Below are 19,656 nucleotides of genomic sequence, written 5' to 3' on the forward strand. Positions count from 1 at the left end.
TGTTTTAGAGTTCGGTTTCCAGTGCTTTCAAAGAGGTCACTTTTAGTAGTGCTAAAACAAACCCCTTATTTTGATCAGCCAGCTTTATTTTTCCACAAAACATGTTATTGTTCCTTTCTTTTCGAAAATACAGCTCAACGCATTGTTAGGTATCACATGAACATTCAGAATCTCTCATCTTGTCACAACACCTATTCACCATCAACATTGTATAAACCTCATTGCCTTCTAAGTATGGTCTACCCAAGGAGACTGCCCCTTGGCCTGTATTCCTTCCATAGGCTGTGAGGCGTTCCTGCACCTCTTCCTGGGCATCAACTCCTGCCTCTTTTCTTGCACTTCATGAGACATCCATGTCCTACATAGCCCACTACCTCTGCTACTACACACCAAGGGGCATATTATCAAGCACAGCGTTAAAATTATCGCCGCTTTGGCGGCAGAAAACTGCCGACTAAAGCGGCGATAATGGGCTTGATAATATGCCGCAGAGAATTCCCATAGAAGCCCATTTTCACACCAGAACATGGGCTTCTATGGAAATTCTCAAAGGCATATTATCAAGCCCATTATCGCCGTTTTAGCGGCAGTTTTCTGCCGCTAAAGTGGCGATAATTGTATCGCCTGGCTTGATAATATGCCCCTAAGTTCCTACTCCTCTTATGTACAGATAGCATTGTACGGCAACTCCACAGCTGAAATATGTCTTCACCGACCACCAATATTGCAATGTTACAGAAGAAGGTATTGCCCTTGGGGAGGTCTATGCGCCACTCCACTGGACTCTCAGTAATGCCAGCATTTTGTATGGAGTCTCGATCATCCTGAAACGTGGCCCCTCGTCTCCTCATCTTGTTGCAGAAAGGTTGTGTCTGTGGACTCTCCCATAGCGTAGGAATGAAACTGTTGGTACTCTCTGATTTAAAGTATAGTTGTCCTGGATTATAGCAACCTCGCTGTGAAGTACTGCTACTCTCTGAAAAGTGCAGCACCCCACAGAGACGTGTTGGCACTCTCTGATTTGAGGTATATCATCCCTGGTAAGAAAAGTTGGTACTGTCCGCTTTAAAATATAACAGCCCTGGTGAGAACGGTTGGTACTGTCTTATTTAAGGTAGAGCAGCCCTGGTAAGAAGTGTTGGAACTCTGATTTAAAGTATGAAATTGCACCATTTGTGCACTCTTTAAAAAAAACTTTCTCAGGGGTAGGACCCCGCCCACCAAACACCCTGTAAGTTGTTAGAGCTCACTCGCTACGCTTGCTCGCTGTAGGGCAGTAAGACAATTTTACGCTTCACCACTTTCAAATGTTACCAGCCGCTACAGAATTTTTGGGTATTTACAAACTACGACTTTAACTTTCCTAATAGTAATTCTATGACTGCGGAAACTCTGCACTCCTGGCAGAGAGGGCGCACATAGAAAGATAGGCCTGGCCTATCTCTGTATGTCTGGAGCCTCCACAGTCGTAAAATTACTATTAGTAAAACTGAACTCGTAGTTTGTAAATACAAAAAAAAGAGTAAACATTTAAAAAAGTGTAAGCTTACCTTTGTGAATCAGACCCTTTGAGTCTCCAACAAGCCTCTCCATCCAAGGTGTTCCTGGCATTTATGAATCCCTGCCCACCCTTCAGTCATTGATCTTCATCTGTGTGATCAGGACGCCATCTTGGTGGAAAACTTCCTTTACGCATCATGATTCTGTTAATACCGCGAGGGATTCCTAGTGTTGAAGGCCAGCAACAGTACACATTTACCAAACAGAGACTTTCCTCCCTCTGGTTCAAATCCCTAGTGGAAATGGACCTCAAGGCTTGTGTCTGCAGATGCCTTTCTGGGTCCACCCTACCTGGCTATCCCTTGCCCTGGTGATGAATCTCAGATACCGGGCTGAGGGTCATGAGGGGGTAGGAGGTTGTGGGAAAGATGACACAAGCGATCAGGCAGGAAAGCAGTCAAAAATAAATAAATAGAATAGGCATAAACTATCAGAAAATTGCTATAACAATAGCCAATCATTTTCTAGGCACTACCTGAAGTTCTCTGACTTGTACCACAAAGACCTCATAGTACATAAAGTGTGATCCACACCCAGAAGCAGTGTTCACCAACCTTTTTAATAAACAATAGTAACAATGGGGTCTGTAGGTGAAGCTTGATAAGTGTATTCAAACAGGGAACTAATACGAGGCCTAATGTAGAGAGCATGGTAAAGAGAGAATATATTGTAGAGATGTGAACTTGAAAGAGAAAGATGATGGAAAGACTATATAGTCATGGAGCACCTGAAGCGGAGGAAAGGTGAGATGGGGTGTAGATCAGAGATGCAGCAGGAAAGAAGTCAGGGTAATAGGCAGTAGCTTCAACAGTTGATACAAGTCTCTTGTCTGTCATACCAAGCTTACAAAGCAGTCTACTGCCACATTGGCACCTGCTATTATTATTAGGTAGCAGTAATTGTGGCAAACCTCCAATATTTAACAAAAGCTCTGCACTGAAGTTCTGTCTGGTGTGTTCACTGTATAGTGGACATGACTTAAATTGGTATCCATATTTCGACCCCTGCAAATGGATCCACAAAAGCAGCTTTGGGATAATTTTCAATGTCACATAAGTCACTGAACCTAGGTAGTGATAAGAGAGCATATACTGCTCTGATTCTGTATTTTGCTTCCCCTCACTAAAGACTGTGGTTAACTCCTGACATTGATCTGTCACTGTGAAAACATGACCTGCTTTCGATACCAACCTAGAAATCCAAGAGGTCATGAACTCTCCCCTTCCAGCAACCTGCCAGTCAAAGCAGCTTAGGTAGTCGTCTGCTTGAAGATGTGAACCACTTAAACGAGATGAAAGTGCATGACGGGCTACAGAAGTACAGAAGACGTGTGTAAGGGGGTGCAACACCAAAGTGAGATTTATCAAGCCACCTTGTGACCCCTGCATGGCTTGATAAATCTGGATAACCCAAGGCAGCACAACTCACGTTACCTTGCCCCATGGAGGCATTCCATAGGTTGGGTGTGGATGTTCTCAAGCATCCACTCAAGGATTGTGGCACATTCTCAGATTTGCCATTAGTGGTAGACCTGTGGAATCCATTTTACTTCAGGCTCCATTTTATGAGACTCAATAGGAGCAAGCCTACAGGAGGTGCCCATGCCGTTGGCCTTTAAGTGAACTTAAACTGTCTGTAGCTTTGATGTCACCGCAAGGTCTTGAGAAATGACCAAGTCACAAGTGGATGTGACAAGCTATTGTTATGCTTCTCTTGCATATTTCATACGTTCATGCTCTTGGATAACTAAGTACCGTTTTCTGATTAATGATTGGATAAATTAGTGGAACCCCTACTTTTTTGCTGATCAACTGGTTGTCTTTGGCTGTGTATTATTTGTGCAACACCTCTGTATCATTCTATGATCTATAAAATCCACATGCAACTTCTGTATTTCGAGTTCAGTCCACATTGGCACCTGGCTCCTCGCAGCTGTTGAATAATAATTTACATTACAAATCTAACCTGCCTAATGTCTTCATTTATTTTAGACCTCCACAATATTACAGAATACGGACAGATACACCAACAATCAAGTCAAGTCAAGTCAAAGAGATTTATTGAGTGCACATATCACCCAAGGGTCTCATGGCACAAGTGTAAAACTCCTGTGAGGGCTGAAGACCAATTGAACAGAGAGGGCCATTATAGGTGATCAAATAGCCAGGTTTTTAATTCCCTGCGGAACAGTCTGTAGTCTGTGATAATACGGAGCTGTAATGGAATCCCCGCTTTAAGGTTATTTAGTAGAAATACCTACAGAGAGTTTACTTCACTTATCTAGTGTACATAACATTTATCACATTCTATTGAATAAATGTCCCATCTAGTGTAGTAATATGTTGTTGCTGCTGGAACACTGTGGTTAACAGGCTAAGGCAGGTAGTAGTAACATGGTTGCATATTCTCTGGATCATTGTATCATTGGACAACATCCCATAACTAAATAATAAAATGAGTTTACAGATTTGTAGCCTTGGGATTGTTGATAGCAAAATGTAATATAACAATTCTAAGTGCCCATGTGTTTGAGAAATGGTAAAAAGTGGTAAATGAATGGGCAACGGGGGAGGAAATAATTTGTAAAGCGCACTACATACCCGGTAGGGTTTCAAGGCGTGGGGGGGGTGCTGTTACTGGTCGAAGAGCCAGGTCTTGAGTTGTCTCCTGAAAGTCAGCAGGTCTTCGGTTTGTCGCAGTTCAAGGGGGAGGGTGTTCCAGGTCTTGGCGGCGCGATGGGAGAAGGATCTGCCTCCGGAAGTAGTATTCCGGATGCGTGAGACCGTGGCCAGGGTGTGGTCAGCGGAGCAGAGTTTCCTGTTGGGTACGTAGAAGGAGAGTCGACTGTTGAAATAAAATTGGATGGTTTTGTGGAGTGCCTTGTGTGCGTGGATCTGGAACTTGAAGGAGATTCTTTTGTCGACGGGGAGCCAGTGCAGGTTCCTCAGGTGGGGGGTGATGTGGTCACGGCGCGGGACGTCGAGGATCAGGCATGCGGAGGCATTCTGGATTCTCTGTAGTCTGCTGATGAGCTTGGACGGGTCTCCGGCGTAGAGGGCGTTTCCGCATTCGAGTCTGCTGCTGACTAGGGCCTGGGTGACTGTTTTCCTCGTGTTAGTCGGGATCCATCTGTAGATCTTGCGGAGCATGCGGAGGGTGTTGAAACAGGTGGAGGAGACTGCGTTTACTTGTTTGGTCATGGAGAGTTTCGAGTCGAGGATGACTCCCAGGTTGCGTGCATGGTCGGTGGGGGCCGGGGGGGACCCCAGTGATGTGGGCCACCAAGAGTCGTCCCATGCGGAGGGGTTGGATCCGAGGATGAGGATTTCCGTCTTGTCTATGTTCAGTTTGAGGCGGCTGTCCTCCATCCAGTCGGCGACGGCCTTCATTCCCCGGTGGAGGTTGGATTTGGCTGTGAGGGGGTCCTTTGTGAGGGAGAGGATCAGCTGAGTGTCGTCGGCGTAGGAGATTATGTTGAGGTCGTGCTGTCAGGCGATGCGTTCTAGTTTTGCCATGTAGACGTTGAACAGTGTCGGGCTGAGGGAGGATCCTTGAGGGACGCCACAGATGATCTTGGAGGCCTCGGATCGGAACGGGGGGAGGCGGACTCTGAGTTCTGCCAGAGAGGAAGGAGGTAGTCCAGTCCAGGGCCTTGTTTCGGATCCCTGCATCGTGGAGGCGCGTGCGTAGTGTGCGGTGGCAGATGGTGTCGAAGGCGGCGGAGAGGTCCAGGAGGATGAGGGCCACCGTCTCGCTGTTGTCTAGCAGGATCCTGATGTCGTCTGTGGCTGCGATGAGGGCGGTTTCGGTGCTGTGGTTGCTGCGGAATCCTGATTGGGACGGGTCAAGGATGTTGTTGTCTTCGAGGTGCTGGATGAGCTGGGTGTTTACTATCTTCTCGATGACCTTTGCTGGGAATGGAAGCAAGGAGATGGGCCGGAAGTTCTTGAGGTCACTCGGGTCCGCCTTGGGTTTCTTCAGTAGGGCGTGGATCTCTGCGTGCTTCCAGTTCTCTGGGAAGGTGGCGGTCTCGAAGGAGAGGTTGATGATTTTGTGCAGGTGGGGTGCGATGGACTTGCTGGTTTTGTTGAAGATGTGGTGCTGGAGGGGGTCGGATGGGGAACCGGATTGGATTGTTTCCATGGTCTTGATTGTGTCCTCGATGCTCACGTCTACCCAGGTTGTCAGAGTGTCGTGGGCGGTGGGGTGCGGTGGGTTCGGTGCGGTGTGGTCGGCAGGGGTCGTCCGGGGTCTGAAGCTGTCATGGATGTTGGTGATTTTCCGGTGGAAGAAGGTGGCGAGGGAGTCGCACAGGGCTTGCGATGGTGAGATGTCGTTGGCGTTGGAGCTGGGGTTGGAGAGTTCCTTCACGATGGTGAAGAGCTCCTTGCTGTTGTGTGCGTTGTTGTCAAGGCGGTCTGTGAAGGAGGTTCTTTTGGCGGTCCTGATGAGGTGGTGATGGTTGTGGATGGCGTCTTTGTGGGCAGTGCGGCTCTCTGGCATTTTGTCGCTGTGCCATATGTTTTCCAGTTTCCGGCAGGTGCGTTTGGAGTTGAGGAGTTCCGGGGTGAACCAGCTGACTCTTCTGCTGGTGTCTCTGTTGGTGGGGTTTTTCAGCGGAGCGACGGTGTTGGCGCAGTCGTTCATCCAGCGTTCGAGGGCGAGTGCACCTTCATCCGGGTTGGTTGGGGTCGTCGGGGGGTTGAGTGCGAGGTTTGTCTGTAGTTGTTCTTCAGTGATTTTGCCCCAGCGGCGGTAGGGGGTCTGTAGAGTGCGGTGGTGTGTGGGTGGTTTTCGGAAGGAGAAGTGGATGCAGTGATGGTCGGTCCAGGTGAGTTCGGAGGCGTGGCTGAAGGTGACGTGGGGGCTTGAGGAGAACATGACATCTAGCGTGTGGCCGGCGCTGTGGGTCGTCGTCGTGACGAGCTGTTTCAGTCCGAGGTTGGCGAGATTGTCGATCAGAGTGGAGGAGTTGCTGTCGTTGTTGTTCTCCAGGTGAAAGTTCAGGTCTCCGAGGAGGATGTAGTCGGTGGAGGTCAGCGCGTGTGTGCTGATGAGGTCGACGATGGATTCGCAGAATTGAGGCCGGGGTCCTGGAGGTCTGTAGACGAGGGTGCCTCTTAGGGTGGTCTTTGGGTCCGTGTGGATCTGGAAGTGCATGTGTCCGGCGGTGCTGAGGGTGTCGTTGGCGTTTGTTGAGATTTTGATGGTGTTTTTGTGGACGATGGCGATTCCTCCTGCTGGTGCGGTCTCTGCGGGTGATCTTGTACCCATCTGGGATGGCTATGGCGATGTCTGGCAAACTTTGTTGACCCTGTAGTATCAGTAAATACATCTCAGATAATTCACAATTAAGATTAGAGTAGACTATTTGTGATCATAGTTGAAAATGAACATGTGATTTCCAAAAAGTACTTTGTAACAATAATTAGTTGTCGTTTTTAGGGCTCACCTGCGATAGTGCATGCAATTCATTCCATCATGCTTGCAGGAGATATATACACAACGGCTTTAAGCCCGCCTTTTGCTTAACTTTCATTGGCTAATTTCCTGCCTCCCAATTGGCCAGCGTGTGCTGGCTTTAATCCCTCTTCTTTCCCTGGGAGCATGAACCAAGTGCAGATAGCTTCATCTTGATTAAGGTTCTTCTGCTGCTGATACTTTGACTGAGGTACTATTTTTGTGTTGCTTCTTTTTTTATTTGAAACATCCAGTCATCTTGCTTTGTGTTGCTTCTTCATTCCCTCCCAAACCCCCACATGTCTATGTTGCTTCTTCCCTCCCAACCCCACTCTTCCTTTGTCTGTGTTGCTTTTTCTCTGCTAACCACCCCCTATCCCTGGTTTTCATTATTGCCAATTAGCCATCACCCTTCAGTTGTCTGTGTAGGTCTTCCTTCCCACCCTCACACTCCCATTGTCTGTGTTTCCTCCTCCTTATCACCCACTCTCCTGTTGTCTGTGTTGCCACACCACCCACCCACCATACAGAAAACAAGCATTTGCAATACATTCGGTCTCTCCTTTGGGACCTTATATGTATTTAGCTATGCAGCACATTAGCCTGGGTGCTGAAATGTCTACTGTTCTTTAACATGGAGGGAAATTAAGCACCAAACTGCGTGACACACCAGGTATGGAAACAAATGGAGAGAAATATTGCCTTTCAGCGGGAAATGGTATAGTACAAAGCTCTGTTTTTAATATAAAAACTGGGCCATCGGTGGTCATATCACTGAAAATACAAGATTTAAAAAACATATTATTGTCTACGGGTGCTTGTGGAAGACAATTTCTATGGAATGGAATCTAGAGAATGCTAAAGTAATTATGGTATTTTCCTAACATCATCTGGTCATTTTCTATCAAGAAAGTTAATTAGAGGCAGTTGCCAGGAAAATAAAAAAAGAATGTCCCTCATCAGAAAGCAATTCTGGTATTTTACTGACCTCTGCTGGTCATTTTCTATCAAGACAGTTAAATAGGGGCAGTTGAACAGAAAAGAAAGTCCCTAAGCGGAAGCAGACATGTCCTAGGGCTAATCTCCAGAGCCCACAAAGTACATACACATATAAGCATATACTAAAGTATTTACTAATAAAGTATATACTAAAGTATGTACAAGAGGTCTTGAATGCTTGACCTAAAAAAGCACTATGATGCGGCCAGCCCAGGCCACGTCATTGCGCTTATTTTACTTTCCTGCATCATGACACTTTTTATATTAATTTTATAGCACAGAAGCCACACTGCCCTACAATGCAGCTAAAACACATAGCCAAAGCCAATAGTCTTTTGATATGTTTTACTTCTGAAAATAATAACATATATACAAAAGTCAAAGTATAAGCCAGCACTAGAGCTGGATAGGGACAGAAGAAGATTTATTTGGGCATATGCATGCTCAGTACATAGAGCAACAGGTTGTGTAAGGAAGTGACAGAAAGCAAGCAGGATTTGTCCAAATCCCCGAGAAATCTGTATGTAATGGGCTTATGATTGTTTACCAGTACAAAGTTAATCCTAAATCCAAAAATGACAATGTTTTCTCAGGGAGCTTAAGTGAAACCTGGTGACTAAGTGATGCCAACCCATGAGTGATCGTGATTGGATCGATTTCTCGGCTAGGCCTTCTGACTCAAAGGCTAACAACAAGAACAATATGCCCAGAGTGTGTTACCAGGAAACAGCATCCAGCAAAATGAAACGTCACGCTCACTTTGGCCTGAAACACAAAGATGTAATTTATGCTGAATTGATAGCCCTGTAATGATTCTAAGATACTCTGCCTTATGCACAGACCTCTACACCATCAGGTTTCCCTCAGCATCCATCGGTTACAAGAGTAATTGAACATAAAGATGTAAGACCATTATTCAACTGTACAAAAAGAGATGCTAAAATCTCACCCACCGACAGTCTATTGAGCTTGGCGATTTCCTTACCCATCAAACATGTCTCCTGTAAAAGGGTTAGGTCTTTTTCTATTTTATGCAAATGCATCAGTGTTCTCTGCATCATAACTTTCGCAATGCCTTGGTATTCAAATAAACAATTCTCAGCACTCAATATGCAAATCTTTTGCTTCCTAAGAATATAATACAGTAAATACCAGGAAAGAAAATGAAGACAAAAAATTAAGAGAATGAAAAGCAAACCTAGAAGACTCCTGAATATTGCCAGTTATGGTATTGAACAAACACCATAACTCGTGCAACTCGCCATGCTCAATACACCAGTTTGCCAAAGGCACAGGAAAAAAGGTAGCTAACAAGGTCAAAGCATGGCAGGTGGTGTGAATTTATGGGCTCATTGCTTACCATAGCTGTTGAATTTCATTGTTCTTATGAGTTTGCCTTCAATTAGCTGAACCATAACTACATATAACTTTACATACCTATGCATTGCTATAATTATGTTTAAATGTAAATTGTTGTCTACGTGTGTACATATATATGTATATATATATATATATATATATATATATATATATATATATATATATATATATATATATATTTAAAACAAATAGTCTGTAGCTGATGCACTCTTGTATAGCGTGTGCCGGTGTCGAGGTCAGACAATACCTCGTAGGTAATTCTTCAAACAAAAAGATGCACCGCACTCCAGAGAATGATCGTGAACAAGAAATGTTCTTTCTCACGGTATATACCGTGAGAAAGAACGTTTCTTGTTCGAAACGTTGGTGGGTGGTGAATGGTGGCGGGATTTGTGCTTGAAATAAATTAAGCTATCACGATCATTCTCTGGAGTGCGGTGCATCTTTTTGTTTGAAGAATATATATATATATATTACCTACTGGTCGCCAGTAGGTAGTTATAGTTAGGACCTATTTTCCATAGGAAATACGCAACATTCTATGCCTAATAACTTTGGCGCCGATTGACCGAATCTTCGTGAAATTTTCAAAACTTTTGGCCAGCTCCGGTCCGCTCCTATCCTGAAAGTCTCGGGATGATTCATGTAGAGGGGTCCGAGAAAAAAGGGGTGTCCCAAAATGTGTTTTCCCCATGCAATTTCCCATAGGGCCTTTAGCCGCAGCTACAGCCCACCGGACACACCGAGAAAATTACACACACAGGATATTGGCAATTGGGTATCACCTTCGCTTGCCCGGCATCCCGCGATTCCATTTGGACCCCCCTGCAGCACCTACCGGGAGTACAGATGCATCCTGGGACCCGTAGTTCCTACGAAGGACGGATCGGTGAGCAAGCATTCGAGGGGTGGAGTGGGTCACCACCAATGGTGAAGCTGCTGGACAATTATTTTCAGGTGTTCCCATGCCTCCTGGGATTTAGGCATCCGAAGAAGGCCGATCAAGGGCCGAAATGCATTATGCCGCTTTTACTTCAATAAAGGTGTTTCCGCACAGTCCCCCGTGAGGCCTCTGCTCTTTTCTTCGGAGGAGATGTTTGGGATATTTTTCACGTCAGCCAGCGACGTGAGTCAGAGGGCCCCGCTTTGTCAAGTTGGCCACGGACATATCTGGCGGCTGCTGTTGCAGTATTGTTTGGGCACCGAGGGATCAGTAGTTCCGTGGCACGCCTCACCTTCCAGAACATCAGACGGCGGCGAGATGTAGGGCGGGTTGCATTGTCACTCCTGCCTCCACCATCATTGATTGCCTGGATTGCGGGGCTGAAGCGGTGTTTGGGGACCCGAGGACACACCGAGAAAATTACACACACAGGATATTGACAATTGGGTATCACCTTCGCTTGCCCGGCATCCCGCGATTCCATTTGGACCCCCCTGCAGCACCTACCGGGAGTACAGATGCATCCTGGGACCCGTAGTTCCTACGAAGGACGGATCGGTGAGCAAGCATTCGAGGGGTGGAGCGGGTCACCACCAATGGTGAAGCTGCTGGACAATTATTTTCAGGTGTTCCCATGCCTCCTGGGATTTAGGCATCCGAAGAAGCCCGATCAAGGGCCGAAATGCATTATGCCGCTTTTACTTCAATAAAGGTGTTTCCGCACATTCCCCCGTGAGGCCTCTGCTCTTTTCTTCGGAGGAGATGTTTGGGATATTTTTCACGTCAGCCAGCGACGTGAGTCAGAGGGCCCCGCTTTGTCAAGTTGGCCATGGACATATCTGGCGGCTGCTGTTGCAGTATTGTTTGGGCACCGAGGGATCGGTAGTTCCGTGGCACGCCTCACCTTCCAGAACATCAGACGGCGGCGAGATGTAGGGCGGGTTGCATTGTCACTCCTGCCTCCACCATCATTGATTGCCTGGATTGCGGGGCTGAAGCGGTGTTTGGGGACCCGAGGACACACCGAGAAAATTACACACACAGGATATTGGCAATTGGGTATCACCTTCGCTTACCCGGCATCCCGCGATTCCATTTGGACCCCCCTGCAGCACCTACCGGGAGTACAGATGCATCCTGGAACCCGTAGTTCCTACGAAGGACGGATCGGTGAGCAAGCATTCAAGGGGTGGAGGGGGTCACCACCAATGGTGAAGCTGCTGGACAATTATTTTCAGGTGTTCCCATGCCTCCTGGGATTTAGGCATCCGAAGAAGGCCGATCAAGGGCCGAAATGCATTATGCCGCTTTTACTTCAATAAAGGTGTTTCCGCACAGTCCCCCGTGAGGCCTCTGCTCTTTTCTTCGGAGGAGATGTTTGGGATATTTTTCACGTCAGCCAGCGACGTGAGTCAGAGGGCCCCGCTTTGTCAAGTTGGCCACGGACATATCTGGCGGCTGCTGTTGCAGTATTGTTTGGGCACCGAGGGATCGGTAGTTCCGTGGCACGCCTCACCTTCCAGAACATCAGACGGCGGCGAGATGTAGGGCGGGTTGCATTGTCACTCCTGCCTCCACCATCATTGATTGCCTGGATTGCGGGGCTGAAGCGGTGTTTGGGGACCCGAGGACACACCGAGAAAATTACACACACAGGATATTGGCAATTGGGTATCACCTTCGCTTCCCCGGCATCCCGCGATTCCATTTGGACCCCCCTGCAGCACCTACCGGGAGTACAGATGCATCCTGGGACCCGTAGTTCCTACGAAGGACGGATCGGTGAGCAAGCATTCGAGGGGTGGAGCGGGTCACCACCAATGGTGAAGCTGCTGGACAATTATTTTCAGGTGTTCCCATGCCTCCTGGGATTTAGGCATCCGAAGAAGGCCGATCAAGGGTCGAAATGCATTATGCCGCTTTTACTTCAATAAAGGTGTTTCCGCACAGTCCCCCGTGTGGCCTCTGCTCTTTTCTTCGGAGGAGATGTTTGGGATATTTTTCACGTCAGCCAGCGACGTGAGTCAGAGGGCCCCGCTTTGTCAAGTTGGCCACGGACATATCTGGCGGCTGCTGTTGCAGTATTGTTTGGGCACCGAGGGATCGGTAGTTCCGTGGCACGCCTCACCTTCCAGAACATCAGACGGCGGCGAGATGTAGGGCGGGTTGCATTGTCACTTCTGCCTCCACCATCATTGATTGCCTGGATTGCGGGGCTGAAGTGGTGTTTGGGGACCCGAGGACACACCGAGAAAATTACACACACAGGATATTGGCAATTGGGTATCACCTTCGCTTGCCCGGCATCCCTCGATTCCATTTGGACCCCCCTGCAGCACCTACCGGGAGTACAGATGCATCCTGGGACCCGTAGTTCCTACGAAGGACGGATCGGTGAGCAAGCATTCGAGGGGTGGAGCGGGTCACCACCAATGGTGAAGCTGCTGGACAATTATTTTCAGGTGTTCCCATGCCTCCTGGGATTTAGGCATCCGAAGAAGGCCGATCAAGGGCCGAAATGCATTATGCCGCTTCTACTTTAATAAAGGTGTTTCCGCACAGTCCCCCGTGAGGCCTCTGCTCTTTTCTTCGGAGGAGATGTTTGGGATATTTTTCACGTCAGCCAGCGACGTGAGTCAGAGGGCCCCGCTTTGTCAAGTTGGCCACGGACATATCTGGCGGCTGCTGTTGCAGTATTGTTTGGGCACCGAGGGATCGGTAGTTCCGTGGCACGCCTCACCTTCCAGAACATCAGACGGCGGCGAGATGTAGGGCGGGTTGCATTGTCACTCCTGCCTCCACCATCATTGATTGCCTGGATTGCGGGGCTGAAGCCTTGTTTGGGGACCCGAGGACACACCGAGAAAATTACACACACAGGATATTGGCAATTGGGTATCACCTTCGCTTGCCCGGCATCCCGCGATTCCATTTGGACCCCCCTGCAGCACCTACCGGGAGTACAGATGCATCCTGGGACCCGTTGTTCCTACGAAGGACGGATCGGTGAGCAAGCATTCGAGGGGTGGAGCGGGTCACCACCAATGGTGAAGCTGCTGGACAATTATTTTCAGGTGTTCCCATGCCTCCTGGGATTTAGGCATCCGAAGAAGGCCGATCAAGGGCCGAAATGCATTATGCCGCTTTTACTTCAATAAAGGTGTTTCCGCACAGTCCCCCGTGAGGCCTCTGCTCTTTTCTTCGGAGGAGATGTTTGGGATATATATGTAGATATATATATATATATATATATATATATTACCTACTGGCGGTCGCCAGTAGGTAGTTATAGTTAGGACCACGTTTCCATAGGAAATCCGCAACATTCTATTTTGAATAACGTTGGCGCCGGTCGACGAATCCTCGCAAATTTTTCAAAATAGGTGGGGCGCTACGCTCCGCTCCTACCCTGAAAGTCTCGGGGGGATTCGTCAAGAGGGGGCTGAGATAAAAGGGGGGTCCCAAAACGCGTTTTTCCCATGCATTTTTCCATAGGACCTTTAGACAGGGCTACAGCCAGAACGGCTGAACAGAATTACTAGAAATTTGGCAGAGAGGTAGTCCTCAGGTCAAGGAAGTGCCTTTTGTAGGTTTGGTGTAAATCTGTTCAGTAGATTCTGAGAAAATAGCCTTTAAATCAATATATATATCTGAGCCAGCTTACGGTGCGCTTACGGTACGCTTACCGTACGCGTACGGTGGCGTGCGCGAGTGCGATTCTGATTAGCTCTTAGATCTTAGTAAACATTCGAATCAGCCGAAACCAGGAAGCGGCGGCCGCCATTTTCTCTCTCGCACTGAGAGTGATGATGAAAATACAAAGCAGAAAAACATGTAAAGGGGCTGTTTAGACAGCGCCCACACACATAGCAATGTTCAGGGAGTCCCCAAAGATCCCCCAAGGCCCAAAACGGAATTTTTATTTTTTCGGTAATTTCGCCGATTACGCTTACCGTACGCGTACGGTAAAAAAATATTTAAAAAAAAAAAATATCCATACTCTCCCCACCCCGTGTGTAAATGGTGTCCGAAGAACACCTTTTGTGCATGGCTTATTACTTCAACGAAATACTGAAATATAAAAAAACCAAATATTAAAAAAAAAAAGTATCCACACTCTCCCCACCCCGTGTGCAAATGGTGCCAGAAGCGCACCATTTGTGCATGGCCCATCTATTGTAACGTGGGCACGCGGTGCGCGTAGCGCACCGCGTGCCCACCGTGCGTGCACGGCACTAACTGCGTAAAGTGGGTACGCGGTGCGCGAAGCGCACCGCGTGCTCAATGTGCGCGCACGGTGCGCGAAGCGCACCGTGCGCGCACGGAACGAACTGCGTTAAGTGGGCGCGCACGCCACGAATGGCGTAAAGTAACTTAGCATTTAAAAAACCGTACAAATTCACTGAAAAAACCATAGGTTTCACACACGTTATAGTTAGGAATTAGCATTTAAAAAACCTTGCAAATTCACTGAAAAAACCATAGGTTTCACACATGTTATAGTTAGCGGAAATTTTACTGATAAAAAACCAATGAAATTCCCCCGTTATAGTTAGTGCAGGCAACTATAACTCACGCGACCGCAATCTTCTGCTGATGACATATGTGTCTTTATGAAAAAAAAATATTTGTAATATATGTATAGCTAAAAATGTATGGAAGAAGACATGGGCAAATAAGTGTCTAAAAACAGTATTAGCATCAGCAGAAGATTGCGGTCGCGTGAGTTATAGTTGCCTGCACTAACTATAACGGGGGAATTTCATTGGTTTTTTATCAGTAAAATTTCCGCTAACTATAACATGTGTGAAACCTATGGTTTTTTCAGTGAATATATATATATATATATATATTTAAAACAAATAGTCTGTAGCTGATGCACTCTTGTATAGCGTGTGCCGGTGTCGAGGTCAGACAATACCTCGTAGGTAATTCTTCAAACAAAAAGATGCACCGCACTCCAGAGAATGATCGTGAACAAGAAATGTTCTTTCTCACGGTATATACCGTGAGAAAGAACATTTCTTGTTCGAAACGTTGGTGGGTGGTGAATGGTGGCGGGATTTGTGCTTGAAATAAATTAAGCTATCACGATCATTCTCTGGAGTGCGGTGCATCTTTTTGTTTGAAGAATATATATATATATTACCTACTGGCGGTCGCCAGTAGGTAGTTATAGTTAGGACCTATTTTCCATAGGAAATACGCAACATTCTATGCCTAATAACTTTAGCGCCGATTGACGAATCTTCGTGAAATTTTCTAAACTTTTGGCCAGCTCCGGTCTGCTCCTATCCTGAAAGTCTCGGGATGATTCATGTAGAGGGGTCCGAGAAAAAAGGGGTGTCCCAAAATGTGTTTTCCCCATGCAATTTCCCATAGGGCCTTTAGCCGCAGCTACAGCCCAAACTGCTGAATGGAATTACACGAAATTTGGCAAAGAGGTAGTCCTCAGTTCAGACTCGTACCTTTTACTTAAATGGTGTCAATCTGTTCAGTAGTTCCTGAGAAAATAAAATTTAAAAGTACATAGATATCTATGGCCGCGATGGATCTGCGCACCCTGAGCACACCCTGAGTGCACCCTCCCGATCACGCGTTGAATGCTAATTGGCTGTCAAGTGGTTGTCAACATTCAAAATTAGGAACTGTTGGCAGCCATTTTGTGCCTCGGTAGAAGTGAGGCTGAAGAAGTCTGTGGAATAAGTGTGCAAAACGTATAAAGGGGGCAGAGTAGAAATACCCTGACCCTCTAGACCTGCTTAGGGAGTCCCAGAAGGACTCCCAGGACCCCCCAATTTATTTATTTTTTTTAAACGGAAAGTGCGCACAGAGTGCGCGGATCCTGCCGTAAAAAAAAACAGAGCTTTTTTTATAATTAGACCCCGGGGGGCCAAATCCCGGGGGCAAAATTATTAAATTTAAAGGGGGCCCAGAGGGGCCCCGGGGACCGCCCCCCCCGGGGCTACAAAATAAATTGGGAGGGGCCCGAAAGCCCCTCCCAGTATAATTTGTGGGGGGGCCTCGACGCCCCCTCCCCAAGCCCTGGGAACCACCATCCCCCGGGGCTTTATGTATTGAGGGAGGGGGGCTGCGTGGCCCCCCTCCTGGAGCCCTCGAGGGCCCTGGGGACCGTCACACCCCAAGGCCGGCTCCTGCAATGTCCTGGGGTTCCCACCCCCAGGACACTGTTGTTTGCTATGAGAGGCCGGGAGTCTCCCGCCCTCCCATAGCAAACTTGGTTTGGATTTTGAAAGAGAGAGCAGGGAAACCTGCTCTCTCTTTCAAAATCCAAACCATATTGCTTTTCCACACGGGGAGCTGCATGTCAGCAGCTCCCCATGTGGAAAAGAAATGCCGGCTCCCGAAGGATGCGGGGAGCCGGCTGGGACTGTGGGGGCGTTGGGGCTCCCCCCACGGTCCCCAACATTTTTTTATAAGCCCCGGGGGATGGGGTCCACGGGGATAATAAAAATTAGTGATAGTGGCTATTTTTTTTTACGGTAAAATTAGGAGTGGCACATCCAGCGCGGCTCTCAGCGCGGCCCCTTGGTGTGCATGCGTTGGATGCATGACTACTAACCTGTAGGGTGCGCGACTCCAGCTCGTTTGGTGCATGACGTCTACGCGTCGGATGCACGATTCTAACGCGTTGGGTGTCACATATTAAATAATTCATGACATGGTCAGTGACATCACTGATGACATCACTGATGTCATCTCAAATGACATCACTGATGACATCATCTAGTAGATGTAATATGTGACATCATCAGCAGTGGATTGTGGGCGCGTGACAGAGGAATTTCAATGGTTTTGTGTGAGTGAAATGTCCAGCTAACTATAACACCCCTAAAACCTATGGTTTATTCAGTGAATTTCTAAGGTTTTTTAAATGCTAATTCCTAACTATAACATGTCTGAAACCAATGGTTTTTTCAGTGAATTTCCAAGGTTTTTAAAATGCTAATTCCTAACTATAACATTTCTGAAACCTATGGTTTTTTCAGTGAAAATATATATATAGAGGCGTTAGAGAAAATGTGTGTTAGAGAAGAAAATCACTGCATTATTGCCATATTTTGCATTTACATTCAATGTGTTCATTGCTGCTCTTTTTTGTATTTTAGCCATGTTTTTGATTTCGATCTGATTTTGGCCCACGGGGGCGTTAAGCGAATGGGTGTTTATATATAAAAAAACATCGCTGTACTATTTAGCAGACTGCCACATTCTGTATTCACCCGTAATGTGTTAATTGTTAGCTCAAATGTGAATATAGGAACACACATCAGAATTTAATGTCTCCAAAGATAATGTAGCTATTGGTCTGATGCACACCTGATTTTCGCCCACTGGGGCGCTTAAATTAATATGTTTTATCATTGAGCGGACTGTCACTTCTTGTGTCTACCATAAATGTGTCAATCGCCAAGATGAACTAACCGCATGAATAGGTAATCTATGTCACTTATGTGAGATTTAAAGTTTATGTTGAAAAACAAAGCGATGTAATTAATCACCGCAAAGTATGTTTTCACTCTCTATGATGTTGTAACCACGTGATTTTGTTGTTTTAAACTCTTCCTGGTCTCGGTACACTTCACTCGTGAGCAAGGGATTTCCATCCCGAAACGCGTTGAGTCGGTCGTTCGGCTGATGCTCTAAATAAAGAACTGTGGTTCGAAGTTCAAGAGTTGTCCGTGGTTGCTGTGTTTTTCAAGTACCAAGTACAAAGGAATAACAGCGTTTATTCGATGTTTGAGGATTGCCACCTCGCCACGGACCGCCATCGGAAGTGAGTGAGGGGGGGAGGCTAATAACAGCGGAAGCTGTTTTTTGCGGTATTGATATATATATATATATCACCTGACAGACCTCCTGAGGCGGAAGCCGGGAGTTAGAACTAACGCTCAATTGTTTATTTAAAACTGTGAATTGCTGCTTGTTTTTTAATTATCCCACTTCCCCTCTTCCCTTCCCTCACGTTTTCAGGGCACCTACCTGCCTGTGGAGACGCCACGCAGCCGATCTGAACGCTGCCGCGGTCCAAACATCTAAGGGAATCTTGCCACCATTGCCTGCTCGATCGCGGAGGCCACGCCCCCCTTGAGGCCACGCCCACCTCGATCTAGCATTTAAAGCACTGATTACTAGCGTTTCATTTACACCTGACAGACCTCCTGAGGCGGAAGCCGGGAGTTAGAACTAACGCTCAATTGTTTATTTAAAACTGTGAATTGCTGCTTGTTTTTTAATTATCCCACTTCCCCTCTTCCCTTCCCTCACGTTTTCAGGGCACCTACCTGCCTGTGGAGACGCCGCGCAGCCGATCTGAACGCTGCCGCGGTCCAAACATCTAAGGGAATCTTGCCGCCATTGCCTGCTCGATCGCGGAGGCCACGCCCCCCTTGAGGCCACACCTCTCCCCCCCTGGACGCTAGTCACAGCCTTATAAAAATGTGCCTTCCTTGGAAGCGCAGCGGACGAGCGCAGCGGGCGCGACGATGGCGCGCCGAAGGCGCGCCTAAGGCAAGCCCGTCTGCGCCCGTCCGCGCCAAGGTAGGGCCATGGGCCCCATATGCTGCCGGTTTCGATCTTTACATCAGGGTCAGCTTCCGTCAGGGCCTCCTTACTCTAGAGAGGTGCTGATCCAAATAGGTAAACAATTTGCCGACAAAGGAATACTGTCTTTATCACCCTCCTCTTGCCCCCGAGCTGTTCTTTGTGATGATATTTTGTATTGTGGGCTACTAAACGTCAGGTCTCTGCCCAAACACTGCACAGAGATCCAGCTTCTGATTGACTCACATGTTCTTGACATCCTCTTCATGACAGAAACCTGGACGCGTCCGGATTGTCTGATTGATCCGGGATTCGCCTGCCCCTCCGGGTTTAAATTTATTCACATTCCTAGGCCCACTGGCAGAGGCGGAGGCGTGGGAGTCATTTTCAGAGCCTCTTGCAGCATCAAAATCCTTACTCTTGACCCGATTGTGGGCACCGAGCTATTAGGACTCTCAATTCAGACCCACGCCGGAAGCATCGTCACAGGGATTTTGTGCTATCGTCCACCAGGGGCTTTCAGCCTTCAGCAGCAACAAGCGCTCATCACTACCATAACCAATATCGCCTTATCTCATCAGAAGCTGCTGATACTAGGCGATTTTAATTTATGGCAAAACGGCTGCCTTGACTTGGCTCTCAAGAACCTACTTTCTACCTGTGACAGCTTCGGCCTCTCTCAGCTGATCCCTAATGCAACCCATAGAGCAGGGCATAGGCTTGACCTATTATTTGCGGCACCTGACTTG

The sequence above is a fragment of the Triturus cristatus genome, chromosome 4_1 (assembly GCF_964204655.1).
Source record: "Triturus cristatus chromosome 4_1, aTriCri1.1, whole genome shotgun sequence".
Lineage (NCBI taxonomy): Eukaryota > Metazoa > Chordata > Amphibia > Caudata > Salamandridae > Triturus > Triturus cristatus.